Here is a 20093-nt window from a genome sequence, read left to right on the forward strand (position 1 = left end):
GAGATGCAGAAAAAGTATAGTCGAAATGACATCTGCAACAGTAAGTTCTTTGCAGCACCGTTGACAATAGCCAGGATCTAGAAAAAACCCAAGTGCCCGAGAACAGATGACTGGTTAAAGAAACTGGGGCACACCTTCACAAGTAATACTACACAGCTGTTATAAAAAAAATGGAGTCATGAAATTTGCATCGAAGTGGATCAACATGGAAAGTCTCATAGTAAGTGAAATGAGTCAGAAAGACTGGGACAGACCTAGAAAGACTGCACTCATTTGTGAAATATAAAATAACACAATGGGAGACTAACAGCCGAGGAGAGTAGAGATAAGGACAAGGAGGATTGTTCCACGTCTTGGAAGCAGTCCCCGCATACTGGGGGAAAAGGCAGTTCACGGAGACAAGGGACCATCAAGTAAAGGGTGCTTGGAGGGCCCGCTAGGGATGGGAGATGTGTGCTGAAAGTAGACCATAGAGCGTGCATGATCGCCACTTAATATCTGCATTGCAAACACAACACCCTCAAGGAGAGAAATAGAGAGTAAAAGGGAATGCGCCTGTCACAGAGGGGAGATGGGGATGGGGTGGGGGTGGTGGGAGGGATACATGGAACACTGGTGGTGGAGAATGAGTACTGGTGGTGGGATGAGTACTCGATCAATGTATGACTAAAACATAAGCATGAAAGTTTGTAAGTTTAACTGTACCTCACACTAATTCATTAAGAAAATTGTTTAAAAGACAAAAAAAAAGTTCCCAGAGCTGAGAATGCAGGCATCCAGATCCAAGAATCCCAAAGGATGCCAGCTGAAAGAGAACCTAATAAGAAGACTCAAAGACATAAGGAAGACATTTGTAAGTCTACAACTGTTCCTCATGGTGTTTCACTAATATAAATTAAAAAAAAAAACTCAAAATTTACTAATAACATATGACTTGCTGGAGTAATAGCACAGTGGTGGGGCTTTGCCTTGCTGATGTGGCCATCCCGGATTAGAGCCCTGTGTCCCTCTCAGAGAGCCCAGCAAGTTACCAAGAGTATACTGCCCGCGTGGCAGAGACTGGCAGGCTCTCTGTGGCATATTCCATATGCAAAACAACCAGTAACAACAAGTCTCACAATGGAGACGTTACTGGTGCCTGCTGGAGCAAATCAATGGACATTGCGAGGACAGTGCTGCAGTGGACATATGACATGATATTGTACGTGTAAAAACCTAAAGATAAAAACCCCAAGAAACTACAAGCCTATACAGTATAATAACAGGTTACACAGTCCATGTCGAAAAAAACAAAACAACAACAATAACTTAAAACAGTTGCTTCCTTGCCATTCGGATTTCTTCTTTGAGAAAGTTTCTGTTCATTTCATTGCCCCATTTTTGGATGGGGTTGGATGTTTTCTTCTTGTGGAGTTTAACCAGTATTTTGTATATCCTGGATATAAACCCCTTGTCAGATGTTTATTCGGCGAATATCCTTTCCCATTCTGTAGACTGTCTTTGTATTTTGGTCACTGTTTCTTTGGAGGTGCAGAAGCTTCTTAGTTTAAGATAGTCCCATTTATCTATCTCTGTTTTCACTTGCTCGGCCAGTGGCGTGGCATCTTTGAAGATACCATTAGCTTCAATATCATGGAGGGTTTTGCCAACTTTATCTTCAATGTACCTTATGGTTTCTGGTCTGATGTTGAGGTCTTTAATCCATTTTGATCTTACTTTTGTACATGGTGTTAGGCAGAGTTCTGAGCCTATTTTTTTGCATGTAGCCGTCCAATGATGCCAACATAATTTATTAAAGAGGCTTTCCTTACTCCACTTCACATTACTTGCACCTTTATCAAAGATTAGATGATCATATGATTGAGGGGAGATGTCAGTGTATTCAACCCTGTTCCATTGGTCTGCAGTTCTGCCTTTGTTCCAGTACCATGCTGTTTTAATTATTACTGCTTTGTAGTACAGTTTGAAGTTAGGGAGGTTGATTCCTCCCATTTTCTTTTTCCCAAGAATTGCTTTAGCTATTCGTGGGGGCTTATTGTTCCATATAAATTTCAGGAGAAAATGCTCTACATCATTAATCATCAGAGAGATGCAGATCAAAACCACAATTAGATACCATCTCACACCTCAGAGACTGGCCCACATTCAAAAGAACAAAAGCAACCAATGCTGGCGTGGATGTGGCGAGAAAGGGACACTCCTTCACTGTTGGTGGGAATGTCCACTGCTTCAGCCCTTCTGGAAAACAGTATGGACGATTCTCAAAAAATTAGAAATTGAGCTCCCATTTGACCCAGCAATACCACTCCTGGGAATATATCCCAGAGAGGCAAAAATGTATAGTCGAAGGGACATCTGCACTTGTTTGTTCATTGCAGCCCTCTTTACAATAGCCAGAAACTGGAAGAAACCTGAATGCCCAAGAACAGATGACTGGTTAAAGAAACATTGGTACATCTACACAATGGAGTACTATGTAGCTCTTAGAAAAGATGAAGTCATGAAATTTACATACAAGTGGTACAATATGGAAAGTATCATGCTAAGCGAAATGAGTCAGAAAGAGAGGGATAGACATAGAAAGATTGCATTCATCTGGGGGATATAAAGTAACAAAGTATGAGATTAATACCCAAGAATAGCTGAGATCAGCACCAGGAGGATTACTCCATAACTTAGAGGCCAGCCGGGTATCCTAGAGGAAAGGGCTATTCAGATAGAGAAGGGAGCACCAAATAAAGGATGTTTGGAGGATCCTCCCAGGAGGGGAGATGCATGTCGAAAGTAGACTATGGACTGAACATGTTTGCCACTCAATGCCTCTTTTGCAGACCACAACACCCAAACGGAGAGAGAGAACACAGGGGATTTCCCTGCCACAGAGGCAGGGGGGGATGGGGGGATGGGGGTGGAAGGGATATTATCCAGGATGGTGAAAAATGGGCACTGGTGGAGGGATGGGTGTCTGATCATTGTATAATTGAAACCCAAGCACAAAAGAAATTGTAAATCTACAACTGTAAAAAAATAAATAAATAAAAACGAAAAACAAATTAGAATCACCAAGAGGAAAAAAAAACAGTTGCTTCCTATGTAAACACGTAATGATATAGATAAAAAAATTACCCCATTTATGATTGTGTCTTTAAAAACCCAAGTATCTCAGAACCAGTTAAACGAAGCAAATCAAAGAAATATCTGATGAAACTTTTATTTCACTTATAAAAGAAATTGAACACAACATGGAGATGGTAACATATTCCATGTTCATACCTTGGAAATATCAACATCGTTAAGATGACCAACCTACAGACACAATGCATTCGCAAATTAAATGTCTATGGCAATCTCTCTGGACATATACAAAATAATTTTAAAATTCTTATAAAACCAAAAAACTACCAGAGGTCAGAAAGACAGTGTAGGGGTTAAGGCACAGGCCTGTCAGGCACATGGGTCAGTACCTAGTCAATCCTCTGCACTGCTTATATCTTTTAACTCCTTCAGGAAATCTCAGGGGGCATCCCTTATCAAAGATCTAGAAATAAGTCATGTGGACAGCCCAGTGTGCAACAGACACCACTCTCCCAAGAAACAAACAGAAAAGGAGAAGGAAAGAGTTATCAGAAAAGCCAAGCATTGCTGAGAAAATGATGGGAGTGATTGCTCTCAAACTGGTCTTTTCCCAAAACTTTAGTGATCAAAAGCACATGATACTAGAACAAGCAGACCACCTGAACAGAGTTAAGACCTCAGAGGTAAACCCTCTAATGTAAGGGCAGTTAATTCATAATACAGGCTAGGTATATGAAATGGAGTAAGGAGAGCCTGTTCCAACAAATGCTGCTGGGAAAACTGGTTAGACACATGCAAAAAACCAAACAAACAACAACACCTCCATCCAAAAAAAAAAAAAAAAACAAAACCCATGCCGACAGATTCAGAGAAAGAATTCAACAAGATAGAGCATGACAAAAACTCTCAACAAAATGAGATTAGAAGGAACATTCCTCAATATAGAAAAACCCATAACAATAATTAATCTTAATGGGGAAAAATTAAAAGCATTCCTTCTAAGATCAGGCACAAGACAAGGTGGCCCATTCTCACCACTCCTGTTCAATATAGTACGGGAAATGGTTGCCATAGTACTTAGGCAAGAAAAAGATAGCAAAAGCATCTATATAGGAAAGCAAGAAGTCAAGTGTTCACTATTTGCAGATGATATGATACTATACTGAGAAAATCCTAATTACTCTACCAAAAAAGCTCCTAAAAATGCATTTCCTAACCACAGCAGGGTCCTAATCCAGTTGTTATTCTTTGAATCAAGACAGAATTTGCCCATGACCATGCTCTTGACTTATAGTGAAGTATTAATGGCACTTCGCTTGGACAATTTTGATGCCGGGGAGCACAGTGTCTGCCCTGGGTCGGTCAAGTCTCTGATTAGGACTTTCCTTCTGGGGTGCTAGGAACTAAGGACAACTAAGGCTTAATTCAAGGAAATAGGAGCAAATATCTGGAGTCAGTTAACCCTCAAGTTTCAAAAGCATACCATTCACTGTCTTCCTGTGTCTGTACAAAAAGGACATTGCTCTGAAGTCACTATGAAAAGGACATAAAGAAAAGAGAAAGGCAATGTTTTACTTACCAACACAAGTCCTGTCAGTGTCCTTAGAAGTATCTGACCGTACAAGTTAACGGAGTCTGATTAGGGGATACAGGTGATTGACCTATTGGGGAAGCAGAGCACAAAGAAAGAGGTTATAGATAAACAAAGAAGAATGGGAGCACCTTGGGAGAACTGTGATAATTATGACTCAGTAAACCTAAACTCCCTGTGGCCAGGGAGAAAGGACCATCCAATTTTAAGCCGAAAACTGTTTAGAGATATATTCCAACAATCAAGGGAATGGGAGTGTCTCCGGAGCAGTGTGATAGGTATAACCCAATAAACCTAAGCTCCCTGCACCCAGGGAGAAAGGAGAAACCAATGTTATCCTATACGCTGTAATGATACCCATAATTATTTTCAAACAAATAGATTAAACATTCTGCAAATTATATGGAAAATAAACCTCCACAGATAGCTAAAAGCAATCCTTGGGGATTAGAAGAAGGGAGACAACACCATCCTCACCTTCAAATTACTAGGAAGTGGTAGTAATTAAAAGAACATGGTATTGGTATCAAGAGAGACCCACAGACCAATAGAACAGATATGAATATCCTGATACTGAACATCAAGTACATGATCTATCTGTATGTGTGTCTGTGTGTATATAAATATAAATACAAAGAGAGAGAGAGAGAGATCTGTATTTCAAACCATAATGTCCAAAAAGTAAAGAAAGAAGAGTGAGGAGACAGAGAGAAATACAGGGAAAGACACAGAAACAGAAAGAGACAAATAGAGAAACAGAGAGAAGGTGTGTGTGTGTGGGGGGAATTACCTTCATAAAAGAAGACTTTTGGGGGGGCAGTGGAGGGAAACTTGAAATATTGGTGTTAGTAAATGTACACTGGTGGTCACAGGTATGGGAACATTGTAGGGCTGAAAATCAAGCATGAACAACTTTGGAACTATCTCACACCCGCATCTCACAGTGGTTAAATAAAAAAATACATTAATAAAATAGTTCAAAATTTCTTGTAAACAAAGCTGATTTCTGAATGCAGAGCAGGAGGAAGCCCTGAGCATAGCTGGCTGACACCAAAAAGCAGGCGCAAAGAAACATAAAAATGGGGATTGTTTACATCTGCAATGAAAAGGACTTTCTGGCTTGTCAAAGGATCACAATAACGCCGAATCATGGTGTCAATGACCTTCAGCATCAACAGAGAATGAGGCATCAACGCCCCTCCCCATGGCCTGAGGTTGGATGGATTCCATTTATTTTATCGGTCCTTGAGTGCAGTGAGTGTCAGAGATGCAATGGACCCAGCATCACTGAGGAGAGATGGTAAAGGCTGAACCATGCCCAACCTGATGTGGAAGATTTCGAGACCCAACACAGAGGGACAGCGCTGGGAGCTCAAGTTCCAGAATCCTACAGGAACTTTGGTGGGAGGGTCTGCAGGAAAGAGGACGTGAAACAAGGACGCTGCCAATAGGAAAGTGGCCAGGTCAGAGTTTCAGTGAGGCAAACAGACGGAAAGCGCAGACACAGGGTGTCTGGGTCCCTGAGAGAACAAAGCCAAGGCCAGGGGGCAGGGCTCGGTCTGGGAAGGGCCACACAGGGAGGGCAGAGAATCCGGAGACCAAGGAGGGTGGAGAGACCACCCAGACCTGGGTGAGGCAAGAGCGATGGAAGCCATGCATGGGGTCCCCTCCCCCGCCCGGGACCCTCTATGACTCCTCAGGCTTCCGTGATGTCAGCAGAGTGTATATAAACGGGCCTACTGCTCTCTGGCTCAGTTGCCACAGGCAAGTCATTAATTCTCTGATCCCATGAAGATGGAGTCTCAGTCTTATTCTCCCATAATCGTTCAATATCTGCCTGAATGGCTGGTTCTCTGCCTTGAGGGCCCCTACTTTTCAAGTGTTTTAATAATCCTCTTTTGGCTTTTGCTCAAGACATTTGTTGCCCGTTTGCAGTCAAGGAACAGCACAAGGTTGAGTCTGGAGACTTCCTGGGGGAGAGAGGGCAGGTGTGTTTGTAAGAACCAGACGGGGCGTCTGACCAGGAGAGAGCATCAATCTTCTGTCTCGCAGATATGAGGGACAGGGCGAGATGATCTTGGGGACCCAGTTTACCTCAGGGCCAGAATCTGTGAGGGAGAACCCCTCCAGCACTGTGAGAGAAATGGCTGTCCCTCTGGGATCCCAGGTCCGGGGAGAGTACATGCTTCCCACTGACCTGCGGTCACTGACCCCACGGGGCAGCGGTCACTCACACAGGGGCCACCACGGGGGCCACCAGAACAGTGGTGACCTAAGAGAACCTCAGAGGGGGCCCAGGGCCTCTGTGAGGCAGCACAGTGCACAGACTGGTAGGGTGCAGCTGAAACCAGGGTGCTGACCTGACAGGGACTGAGAATGGGGTCAGCGTCCCAGGGACAGAATCAGGCGAGAGTCCAGCCTGCAGTTCCCTGCAGGAGCCCAGGCCTGGGGAGGCTCCTTGACTTTCTGATGATGTGATGTCTACTGAGTTTCTGAAGATGTGATGTCTACTGAGCTCAGAGAAACACTGGCTCAATCAGTCAGCAAAGCACAGCAACGTATGAGGTGGAACTGAGACAAGTACAAACAGAAACGATTGAAGAAAAGAGTGTGGCAGGTGAAGCAGAAATTTCAAAGGAGTAACAACATCTGGGGAAATCATTGGTGAGCTCCAAGACGGGATGCAGGAAAATTCTAGAAACCAACAGAAGGTGGAAGGAAATCCCAAAAGTTATAGACAGCACACCAGAGAAGTACAGGGTGAGTTGAAGAGGAACAATATAAGAATCACCAGAATCCCCAAAGAACAGGAAGACAAAAGCAGCATAGAACTATTGGTCAATGAGAAGAAATCAGAAGATTCCTGAAAATAAAGGAGAATAAAGATAGGATTTATCAGACCATATGGGACAGCGAAAAGCAGTGTTAAGAGGGAACTTTGTACAGTGTGGAACTATCTAGATGTGGATCATGGCGACGGGCACTGGAGTAGATAAGACCTGACCTTGCAAAGCGGCCCAGAAGCGAAGCATCACAAGAGCAAGTATTTGGCAAACTTGGCAAGAACAGGGTGTCAGCACGGGCTGTTGAGCCTTGAGCCCTACTCAACCTCCTAGTCACATGCGCCAAAGACACAGAAACTGCCACCTACGCTTAGCAGGTCATCCTAGCCATAATTGGAATTCTACTGGAGCAAAGCAGAGAAGAAAAGATGATAGGCCAATCAAGCTGAACTTCATGTGATTGCACGTTCTTGTAAGCCGAGACCTTCTATAAAATATGTGTGTATTTGGCAAGAAAGTGAACAGCCATCAGCTGCTCCCGGAGGGTGTTTCTCTGAGTGCCCGTCATCCTTGGTCCCTCGTCTGCCTGGAGCTGTTGCGCAACGTCTCTGGGTACTTTGAAGAAAACTGTTCCCCAACATCTAAAGTCATTCTCCTACTTCCTCAAAGAAACTTATTTGCTCTTGTACAAATAAGACTCAGGGTTTTCAAATTCACTAGTAGCACTCATAATTTGCAGAACTTCAGCTTTCACTTTTCTAAAAGTGATCTTTCTGAGAGGGTTCTTGAGGTCTATACTTCACGTGAACAGTTTTTCCTCTCATTTCACAAAACAAAGACATGACTCTAGTTCATTTTCTGCTTTTAGTGTCGCTCCTCCAAAAGAGTAAGAACAAAGACACAGCAACTTACATTTCAAAACACAGTTTTGGGTACTGCTTTCAATTAAGACAATCTGTCTCATGTTGCAGTAGCACTGTAGCACTGTCCTTCCGTTGTTCACCGATTCGCTCTATTGGGCCCAATAACGTCCCCATCGTGACTTGTTGTTACTGTGTTTGGCATATCGATTACGTCGTGGGTAGCTTGCCAAGCTTGTCTGTGCGGGCGAGATACTCTGGTTGCTTGCTGGGCACTCTGAGAGGGGCCGAGGAATCAAACTCGGGTTGGCTGGCTCGGCTGCATGCAAGGCAAACGTCCTACCCGCTGTGCGAGAGATAGCACAGCGGGTAGGATGTTTGCACCTCATGCGGCTGACCCGGGTTCAATTCCCAGCATCCTAGATGGTCTCCCGAGCACCGCCAGGAGTAATTCCTGAATGCAGAGCCAGGGGTAGCCCCTGTGCATTGCCAGGTGTAACCCAAAAAGAAAAAAAAAGTTGCAGTAATATTCTATAAAGACATGAATTAATGAAGGGGACATGAGGCTTTAGCACAGTGGGTAGGGCGTTTACCTTGCATGCAGCTGACCCGGGTCTGATTCCTACATCCTTCTTGGAGAGCCCGGCAAGCTACCGAGAGTATTCTGTCCCCACGGCAGAGCCTGGCAAGGTCCTCGTGGTGTATTTGATATGTCAAAAACAGTAACAACAAGTCTCACAATGAAGACATTACTGGTGCCCGCTCGAGCAGATTGATGAAAAATGGGAGGAGAGTGCTACAATGGATAGTGAACCTGTTAAAGGATATTTAAAAATATTACTCAAAACAGGAAATATTGATCAAGTACATTTTACTGAGAGTTGTAATGAGGAGTTAATCTACAAAGAAAATTTGATATTAGCTTCTAATTACACATATTTATGGTGAAATGTATGAGGGGTAATCAATAACAGCCTTTAAAGCAAAAATTATGATAATACATTAAGTTCTGATAAAACTATGATGGAAGTAGAAAAGAAATAAAATTTAAAGAGGAAAGGAACAAGGAAAGTTCTATATATTGAAAGTAGAGCGCTACCTGGACTTTTCCCAAAGAGAAAAGTCTTACAAATTGACATTTAGCCCCAGAATGAATTTCAACAACCTTCACACACTTCCCTCTTGTTGTGGTGGGAAGATGCTCACTGGCTGGATGGGTGTTTGAATGTTACCTGTAATGAACTCCTGTGAACTACTTTATGAATATTAAAAGTGTAAAAAGGATTAAAAAATTGATATTCAGATCATAATCCGTAAAAACGCCGAAAGCTTAAGAGATAGTACCGTGGAGAAGTTGGCTTCGATCCCTGGCATCCTCAATGGGCCCTCAAGTACCACAAGGAGTAATTCCTGAGTGCAGAGCCAAGAGAAGCCCTGGGCATCACCAGGTGTGGCCCCCCAGAAACAAAAAAAAATTGCCAAATAATTACACTTTGAGAGTCTAGTGTATGTACACAATAGTAAAATAATTGTATCATTTGTTTGTTTCAAAGAAAGAGTTTTTATTTAAAAAATAAAGATGTTTGGTAAAGGCTGAGCAAAGACCAAAGTAATGTGGCGGATTTTGAGGCTCCAACGCAGTGGGAGAGGGCTGGATGCTCGAGGCCCAGGTTCATGTGGGAACTTTGCTGGGAGAGTCTGGAGGAAAGAGGATGTGAAACAAGGACACTGCCGAGAGGAAAGTGCCAGGGTCAGAGGCTCGGTGAGGCAGACAGACGGCAAGCGCAGACGCAGGGGATGACTGGGTTCCTGAGAGAACAAGGCCAGGCCCAGGAGGCAGGGCTCGGGGCTTGGAAGGGGCGGGAAGGGAGGGCAGGACAACCTAAGGCCTAGGCGGGTAGAGAGACCACTCAGGCCTGAGTGGGGCAGGGCTGGTGGCAGCCATGCATGGGGACCTTCCCCGGCCCGGGACCCTTTGTGACTCCGCAGGGTTCCGTGATGTCAGCAGAGTGTATATAAACGGGCCTCCTGCTCTCTGGCTCAGTTGCCACAGGCAAGTAAATACTTGTCTGATCTCTTCTAGATGGATTCTCACACTTATTCTCCTATTATTCCTGAACATCTACCCGAATGGCTGGTTCTCTGGATTGAGGACCCCTACCTTTCGGGGTTTAATGGAATACTATTTTTGATTTTTCTGAAAAAAATGTGTGGCCCGTTTGCGGTCAAGGAACAGCACCAGGTATAGTCTGGAGACGTCCTGGGGGACTGAGGGCAGGTGTGTTTGTAAGAAGCAGACGGGGCGTGTGGCCAGGAGAGAGCATCAGTCCTCTCTCTCGCAGACGTGAGGCACAGGGCGAGGTATTCCGGGAGACCCAGTTACCTCAGGGCAAGAGTCTGTGTGGGAGAACCCCTCACGCATGTGGGAGAAATAGCTGTCCCTGTGGGATCCCAGCACTGGGGAGAGTACACGCTACCCCCCTGATCTGCGGGGACAGGGGTCACTCACACAGGGGTCTCCACGGGGGCCAACAGGACAGTGGTGACCTGAGAGACCCTCAGCGGGGGCCTAGGGCCTCTGTGAGGCAGCACAGTGCAAAGACTGGTCAGGGTGCTGCTGGCATCAGGGTGCTGGACTGATAGGGACTGAGAATGGGCTCAGCGTCCCTGGGACTGAATCAGGCGAGAGCCCAGCCTGCAGTTCCCTTCAGGAGCCCAGGCCTGGGGAGGCTCTTGAGTTTCTGAGAGGTCCAGGCCCTCACTCCCCCTTTCTTCTCAGCACTGGAAGGCTGCCTGGAGGAGGAGAGGCTCTGCACACACCGAGGTGAGGGGATTGGCTTTCCCGCCTGGGCTCTGCCTGGGGACACTCCCTGTCCTGGCCATTCGGACCAGGCCACAAGTTGAAGATGTCCCTGTGGACAGCGGCCCTGTGAGGGAACTGGAGGAGAGTCGGGAGTGAGACAGGCAGAGCCTGAGGCCTTGGGGGTCGCAGTGAACCACACCAGGGTGGGAAGCACTGGAACAGCCATCCAGGTGGGCGGGGGACACAGGACAGACCAAGGTTCCCAGGAGGGTGGACGGCACGTCCCCGAGGGACACTGGGCTCTGGGTTCCCTGAGCTGGTGTGTCCGGCCTTTCCCCGGAAGCAGTTGCCTCAGGGAGCCTCGGGCACGGGCTGGGCAGGTCTTGGGGCTCGGACAGGGCTGGCTGGGAAGCTGTGCATGACGCCTGACGGCCCCTCCTCTCTGGCAGGAGTCCATCTTCACCGAGGGAGAGCCCTGAGCTGACCAGGTGACTATCCCCCGCCTCCCCAGAAACCTCAGCATCGAGTGCTCCCATGGGGACAGTGCAGTGAGCCAAGAAATGGGCGGGGGGAAGGCCCTGGGAGAGGGCAGAGGCTACTGTGACCTCATGGACCTGAGGAGGCGGAGGGGCTCAGGCTGTGGGGGTGCCGGGGGTCTCCCACCCATGTCAGCAGGGGCCTCTACTCTCTCCTCCTGGGCTGCACTTCGGGGAGTCTGTTGGGACACGTGCGGCTTTTTACTTCCTGGCCATTCTCGGCCTCTAGCCACACCTTCAACAACATCTGCCAGGCCCCTGGCTCTCGTACAGCCTCCTACAGACCGGAGCCCACCTCGGACACAGTGGGGGGGTCTGCACACACTGCTCCACCCTGGCTTCTTTTTGGGCAACAGGTGCACAAGCAACCGTCCGGTGCCTAAGGTCTCTATGCTCCCGGCTCACCTCGCAGAAGGCGGCCGAAGGGTCGGGGGCATGAGGCAGAGCCCGGCCCATATCACCCTGGGGACCCTGTGTCCTGCAGACCTCACGGCGTGCCCTTGTGCCCATGGGTCCCAGACCGCCGTGCAGACCGTGGCCTCCACGCACCGACCCGAGTCAGGGTGCTGCTCCTCCGGGGGGCAGGCGTGTGCGGGGTCAGACGCCCAGCAACTCTTCAGATCGTAGTCCTTTGGGGGTGGCAGCAGCTCCCCGAGGCTCTGCCCTGTCTGCATGGCGAGGAGTCACCAAACCCAGAACACGACAGGGCTGCACTTGTAGTCCATGCGGACCCTGGCCGTTCACCGGCAACGCCATCGGCCAGGCCCCCGGCCCCGGCCCTGTATATGCCGGTCCTGTTTTTTCTCTCCGTCTGCCCTGCCCAGCCTCCCGCAGGCCAGAGCCCACCTCAGGGACAAGACTGCCCGTCCGTTCCCTCCTTCCATCTGGGAACACCCCCCCTGAGACTCCCGGGGGTGCAGCTGCCAGCTTCCCCCGCTGTGAGCCGGGCCTTTCCCTAGGACCAGCGCCCCGAGGGGGCCAGAGGCAGGCTAGTGCTCCAACAATCCACGGTGGCTGGGATGGGCCTCGTGGACACAGGAGGAGAAGGTGTTGGCCATTTCTGGCTGGACACAGGCGGGGACGGAGCCCAAGTGGTCCCTCTACGCTCTCTAGTGCAGCACAGCCGCCCCGGCATGACAGCTTCCGGAGCAGGCTGCAGCGGCTCTTTTGCTGCTGGGGATCGCAGGAGAGCACGTGAAACACTACCTCCTGGAGTCTCACTTATCAAAATTAAAGATAAAATAAAATAAAAATAAATGTTCAAGAAAATAGTAACTCATGGCTGCGCGGCCCTGGCGAACTTGTGTGTGGGGTGGGCGGGGGATGGGGGACCGTCTCCCTCCCCCCCCCCAAGCAGTCTCCTGGAGCTGGAGCTCCTGGGAAACAAATCCAGTGCCACCCTACCCCCGAAAATGTGGGTCACTGCTGCCCTTACGACAGCGTAGAGCCCCCTGTCCCAGCCCACCCCCGCCGTGTCCTGTAGCCTGTGCGGGGGAGAACCAGGCACAGATGCTCGCGGAAGCCGCATGTGAAGATGGGGGCAGAGGTGGACACGGGGTGTGCGTCAACGTCTGGGCGTGGAGGGGGTGCACAGAGGCCCCTTTCCAATGGGACACTGTGCGTTGCCCTGGAAACGCACCCTGAGAAGTGACCCCTTCCCCAGGACTGTCTTTAGATCCACAGTCTAGAGCAGCAGTGTTGGGGAGTCATGGTGAGCCAGGGACACTGCACCCCAGGGGCTCCCAATGCAAGGGGAGAGAGCGAAGGTTGGGATGGGAGCCACAGGAAATGAATCCCGAGGACACCTGGCCTCTGCCTTTGTCTCCCTCATGCACCCCACAGCTCCCCTTCTTCCAGCTTCACCTACGCATGCTGCTGTGAGTGTCCCACACAGTGGCCAGCTGCCCTGGGGCGTGTCCCCATATGGGTCTTAGAGGGTGAAGATGGTCTACAGGGACATAGCTAGGCAGAGCCTCCCCAGCTTCCCTCAAAATAGAAGTACTTAAGCAGATGGCAATCAGATTAGACTACCAAAATAGTTTGTGAAACATTAAATCAAAATGGTAGCACTTCCTCCACATATTAAACAATTTTAGTGAGAAAATTTTAGTGACACTACCTCCACTACCCAGCCGTCGCCACACTCCTGGACGCTTTCTGGACCTACTGGCAGATCGGCCTACTGGCGCTGCATGACCTTGTTCAGCAACGTCTCCGCTGGCCCGGGACGTCACCCAGCTCAGTCTACCACGGCACTCTCAGCAGCACCAGGCCTGCCTTGCATGCCCTGTGGAAGCATCCCTTCCATGCTGATGGCCAGCACCTCCTTGGACATCTCCTGTCTGAGGGCCATCAGCACGTCCCGCAGAGATAACAAGAAGCAGAACAAAAGCCCACCGAGCCCAGGGAGTGAAGACAATAGCCTAGAAGGTTCTATCGGTATAAACTGGCTCTGCAAACTCTCACATAAAGACTTTAGGGACACTGTGATGTCTACTGAGCTCAGAGAAACACTGGCTCTATCAGTCAGCAAAGCACAGCAACGTATGAGGTGGAACTGAGACAAGTACAAACAAACGATTGAAGCAAAGAGTGTGGCAGGTCAAGCAGAAATTTCAATGGAGTAAAAACATCTGGGGAAATCATTGGTGAGCTCCAAGACGGGATGCAGGAAACTTCTAGAAACCAACAGAAGGTGGAAGAAAATCCCAAAAGCGATAGACAGCACACCAGAGAACTACAGGATGAGTTGAAGAGGAACAATAGAAGAATCACCAGAATCCCCAAAGAACAGGAAGACAAAAGCAGCAAAGAACTATTGCTCAATGAGAAGAAATCAGAAGATTCCTGAAAATAAAGGAGAATAAAGATAGGATTTATCAGACCATATGGGACAGCGAAAAGCAGTGTTAAGAGGGAACTTTGTACAGTGTGGAACTATCTAGATGTGGACCATGGCGACGGGCACTGGAGTAGATAAGACCTGACCTTGCAAAGCGGCCCAGAAGCGAAGCATCACAAGAGCAAGTATTTGGCAAACTTGGCAAGAACAGGGTGTCAGCACGGGCTGTTGAGCCTTGAGCCCCACTCAACCTCCAAGTCACATGCGCCAAAGACACAGAACTTGCCACCTATGCTTAGCAGGTCATCCTAGACATAATTGGGATTCTACTGGAGCAAAGCAGAGAAGAAAAGATGATAGGCCAATCAAGCTGAACTTCATGTGATTGCACGTTCTTGTGAGCCGAGACCTTCTATAAAATATGTGTGTATTTGGCAAGAAAGTGAACAGCCATCAGCTGCTCCCGGAGGGTGTTTCTCTGAGTGCCCGTCATCCTTGGTCCCACGTCTGCCTGGACCTGGTGCGCAACGTCTCTGGGTACTTTGAAGAAAACTGTTCCCCAACATCTAAAGTCATTCTCCTACTTCCTCAAAGAAACTTATTTGCTCTTGTACAAATAAGACTCAGGGTTTCAAATTCACTAGTAGCACTCATAATTTTCAGAACTTCAGCTTTCACTTTTCTAAAAGTGATCTTTCTGAGAGTGTTCTTGGGGTCTATACTTCACGTGAATTCTTTTCCCTCTCATTTCACAAAACAAAGACATGACTCTTGTTCATTTTCTGCTTTTGGTGTCGCTCCTCCAAAAGAGTAAGAACAAAGACAGAGCAACTTACATTTCAAAACACAGTTTTGGGTAATGCTTTCAATTAAGACAATCTGTCTCATGTAGCAGTAGCACTGTAGCACTGTCCTTCCGTCATTCACCGATTCGCTCTAGTGGGCCCAAAAACGTCCCAATCGTGACTTGTTGTTACTGTGTTTGGCATAGCAAATACGTCGTGGGTAGCTTGCCAAGCTTGTCCGTGCGGGCGAGATACTCTGGTAGCTTGCTGGGCTCTCTGAGAGGGGCCGAGGAATCAAACTCGGGTTGGCTGGCTCGGCTGCATGTAAGGCAAACGCCCTACCCGCTCTGCGAGAGATAGCACAGCGGGTAGGACGTTTGCACTGCATGCGGCTGACCCGGGTTCAATTCCCAGCATCCTAGATGGTCTCCCGAGCACCGCCAGGAGTAATTCCTGAATGCAGAGCCAGGGGTAGTCCCTGTGCATTGCAAGGTGTAACCCAAAAAGAAAAAAAAAGTGTTGCAGTAATATGCTATAAAGACATGAATTAATGAAGGGGACATGAGGCTTTAGCACAGTGGGTAGGGCGTTTACCTTGCACGCAGCTGACCCGGGTCTGATTCCTCCATCCCTCTTGGAGAACCCGGCAAGCTACCGAGAGTATTCTGTCCCCACGGCAGAGCCTGGCAAGGTCCTCATGGTGTATTTGATATGTCAAAAACAGTAACAACAAGTCTCACAATGAAGACATTACTGGTGCCCGCTCAAGCAGATTGATGAAAAATGGGAGGAGAGTGCTACAATGGATAGTGAACCTGTTAAATGATATTTAAAAATATTACTCAAAACAGGAAATATTGATCAAGTACATTTTACTGAGAGTTGTAATTAGGAGTTAATCTACAAAGAAAAATTGATATTAGCTTTTACTTACACATATTTATGGTGGAATGTATGAGGGGTAATCAATAACAGCCTTTAAAGCAAAAATTATGATAATACATTAAGTTCTGATAAAACTATGATGGAAGTAGAAAAGAAATAAAATTTAAAGAGGAAAGGAACAAGGAAAGTTCTATATATTGAAAGTAGAGCGCTACCTAGACTTTTCCCAAAGAGAAAAGTCTTACAAATTGACATTTAGCCCCAGAATGAATTTCAACAACCTTCACACACTTCCCTCTTGTTGTGGTGGGAAGATGCTCACTGGCTGGATGGGTGTTTGAATGTTACCTGTAATGAACTCCTGTGAACTACTTTATGAATATAAAACGTGTAAAAATCATTAAAAAATTGATATTCAGATTATATTCCTTAAAAACGCCGAAAGCTTAAGAGATAGTACCGTGGAGAAGTTGGCTTCGATCCCTGGCATCCTCAATGGGTCCTCAAGTACCACAAGGAGTAATTCCTGAATGCAGAGCCAAGAGAAGCCCTGGGCATCACCAGGTGTGGCCCCCCAGAAACAAAAAAAAATTGCCAAATAATTACACTTTGAGAGTCTAGTGTATGTACACCATAGTAAAATAATTGTGTCATTTGTTTGTTTCAAAGAAAGAGTTTTTATTTAAAAAATAAAGATGTTTGGTAAAGGCGGAGCAAAGACCAAACTGATGTGGGGGATTCTGAGGCTCCAACGCAGTGGGAGAGGGCTGGATGCTCGAGGCCCAGGTTCATGTGGGAACTTTGCTGGGAGAGTCTGGAGGAAATAGGATGTGAAACAAGGACACTGCCGAGAGGAAAGTGCCAGGGTCAGAGGCTCGGTGAGGCAGACAGACGGCAAGCGCATTCGCAGGGGGTGAATGGGTTCCTGAGAGAACAAGGCCAGGCCCAGGAGGCAGGGCTCGGGGCTTAGAAGGGGCGGGAAGGGAGGGCAGGACAACCTAAGGCCTAGGCGGGTAGAGAGACCACTCAGGCCTGAGTGGGGCAGGGCTGGTGGCAGCCATGCACGGGGTCCCCTCCCCGGCCCGGGACCCTTTGTGACTCCGCAGGGTTCCGTGATGTCAGCAGAGTGTATATAAACGGGCCTGCTGCTCTCTGGCTCAGTTGCCACAGGCAAGCGAATACTTCTCTGATCTCTTCCAGATGGATTCTCACACTTATTCTCCTATTATTCCTGAACATCTACCCGAATGGCTGGTTCTCTGGATTGAGGACCCCTACCTTTCGGGGTTTAATGGAATTCTATTTTGGATTTTGCTGAAAAAATGTGTTGCCCGTTTGTGGTCAAGGAACAGCACCACGTAGAGTCTGGAGATGTCCTGGGGGACTGAGGGCAGGTGTGTTTTTTAAGAAGCAGACGGGGCGTGTGGCCAGGAGAGAGCATCAGTCCTCTCTCTTGCAGACGTGAGGCACAGGGCGAGGTATTCTGGGGGACCCAGTTAACTCAGGACCAGGGTCTGTGTGGGAGACCCCCTCCCGCACTGTGGGAGAAATAGCTGTCCCTGTGGGATCCCAGCTCCGGGGAGAGTACACGCTTCCCCCCTGACCTGCGGGAGCAGGGATCACTCATACAGGGGCCTCCCCGGGGGCCAACAGGACAGTGGTGACCTGAGAGACCCTCAGAGGGGGCCCAGGGCCTCTGTGAGGCAGCACAGTGCACAGACTGGTCAGGGTGCTGCTGGCACCAGGGTGCTGGCCTGACAGGGACTGAGAATGGGCTCAGCGTCCCTGGGACTGAATCAGGCGAGAGCCCAGCCTGCAGTTCCCTGCAGGAGCCCAGGCCTGGGGAGGCTCCTTGAGTTTCTGAGAGGCCCACGCCCTCACTCCCCCTTTCTTCTCAGCACTGGAAGCCTGCCTGGAGGAGGAGAGGCTCTGCACACACCGAGGTGAGGGGGTTGGCTTTCCCGCCTGGGCTCTGCCAGGGGACACTCCCTGTCCTGGCCATCCTGGCCAGGCCACAAGTTGAAGATGTCCCTGTGGACAGCGGCCCCGTGAGGGCACTGGAGGAGAGTCGGGAGGGAGACAGGCAGAGTAAGAGGCCTTGCGGGTCCCAGTGAACCACACCAGGGTGGGAAGCAGTGGAACTGCCCTCCAGGTGGGCGGGGGGACACAGGACAGACCAAGGTTCCCGGAAGAGTGGACGTCAGGTCCCTGAGGGACACTGGGCTCTGGGTTCCCGGAGCTGGTGTGTCCGGCCTTTCCCCGGAAGCAGGTGCCTCAGGGAACCTCGGACACGGGCTGGGCAGGTCTTGGGGCTCGGACAGGGCTGGCAGGGAAGCTGTGCATGACCCCTGACGGCCCCTCCTCCCTGGGAGGAGCCCATCTTCACCGCGGGAGAGCCCTGAGCTGACCAGGTGACTATCCCCGCCTCCCCAGACACCTCAGGATCGAGTGCTCCCATGGGGACAGTGCAGTGAGCCAAGAAATGGGCTGGGGGGCCCTGGGAGAGGGCAGAGGCTACTGTGACCTCATGGACCTGAGGACGCAGAGGGTCTCAGGCTGTGGCGGTGCCGGGGGTCTCCCACCCATGTCAGCAGGGGCCTCTACTCTCTCCTCCTCTCTCCAACCTTGTGCCCTGTGTCCTCTGCAGACAATGGCTCCAGCCACAGGACCCCCGCCGCCAGCCTATGCCTCTGTACCATTTCCCCCCGTTTTCTGCACGGTGGGGACGAGCCGCAGGGCATCCTTGCCTCTTCATGTCCCCTGCTGCCCCGGGCGCCAATCAGCTGTACTTCAGTATATCCACCTCTCTACCTGCCCCTGGGACACAGAGGGCATCTCTGTACGGACTGCTCCACCCTGGCTCCAGGTTCCTTCTGGGAAACAGCTGCTTAGGCCACCCTCTGACGCCTGAGGGGTCTCTGCTGCCGGCTCAGGTTTCCGGAGTCGGCCTAAGAGTCAGCGGTACGAGGCAGAGCCTGGCCCAGAGCACCCAGGGGACCCTATGTCCTGCCAGACCCCACAGCGTGTCCTTGTGCCCATGGGCCCCAGACCGCCATGCAGAACGTGGCCTCCACGCCCCGACCCGAGTCAGGGTGCTGCTCCTCTGGGGGGCAGGCGTGTGCGGGGTCAGACGCCCAGCAGCTCTCCAGATCGTGGTCCTTTGGGGGTGGCAGCAGCTCCCCGAGGCTCTGCCTGCTCTCCATGGCGAGGAGTTGCCACAACCAGGACACGACTGGGCTGCACTTCGGGGAGTCTGTTGGGACACGTGCGGCTTTTTTCTTCCTGGCCATTCCCGGCCTCTAGCCACACCTTCAACAACATCTGCCAGGCCCCTGGCCCTTGTCCAGCCTCCCACAGACCGGAGCCCACCTCGGACACAGTGGGGGGGTCTGCACACACTGCTCCACCCTGGCTCCTTTTTGGGCAACAGGTGCGCAGGCCACCCTCCGGTGCCTAAGGTCTCTATGCTGCCGGCTCACCTCGCAGGAGCCGGCTGAAGAGTCGGGGGCATGAGGCAGAGCCCAGCCCAGATCACCCTGGGGACCCTGTGTCCTGCCAAGCCTCACGGCGTGCCCTTGTGCCCATGGGTCCCAGACCGCCATGCAGACCGTGGCCTCCACGCCCCGACCCGACTCAGGGTGCTGCTCCTCCGGGGGGCAGTCGTGTTGGGGGTCAGACGCCCAGCAACTCTCCAGATCGTGGTCCTTTGGGGGTGGCAGCTGCTCCCTGAGGCTCTGCCCTCTCTGCGTGGCGAGGAGTCACCAAACCCAGAACACGACAGGGCTGCACTTGTAGTCCATGCGGACACTGGCAGTTCACCGGCAACGCCATCGGCCAGGCCCCTGGCCCCGGCACTGTATATGAGGGTCCTGTTCTTTCTCTCCCTCTGCCCTGCCCAGCCTCCCGCTGTCCAGAGCCCACCTCAGGGACAAG

This window comes from Sorex fumeus, unplaced genomic scaffold (assembly GCF_029834395.1).
Source record: "Sorex fumeus unplaced genomic scaffold, SorFum_2.1 ptg000083l, whole genome shotgun sequence".
NCBI classification, from domain to species: domain Eukaryota; kingdom Metazoa; phylum Chordata; class Mammalia; order Eulipotyphla; family Soricidae; genus Sorex; species Sorex fumeus.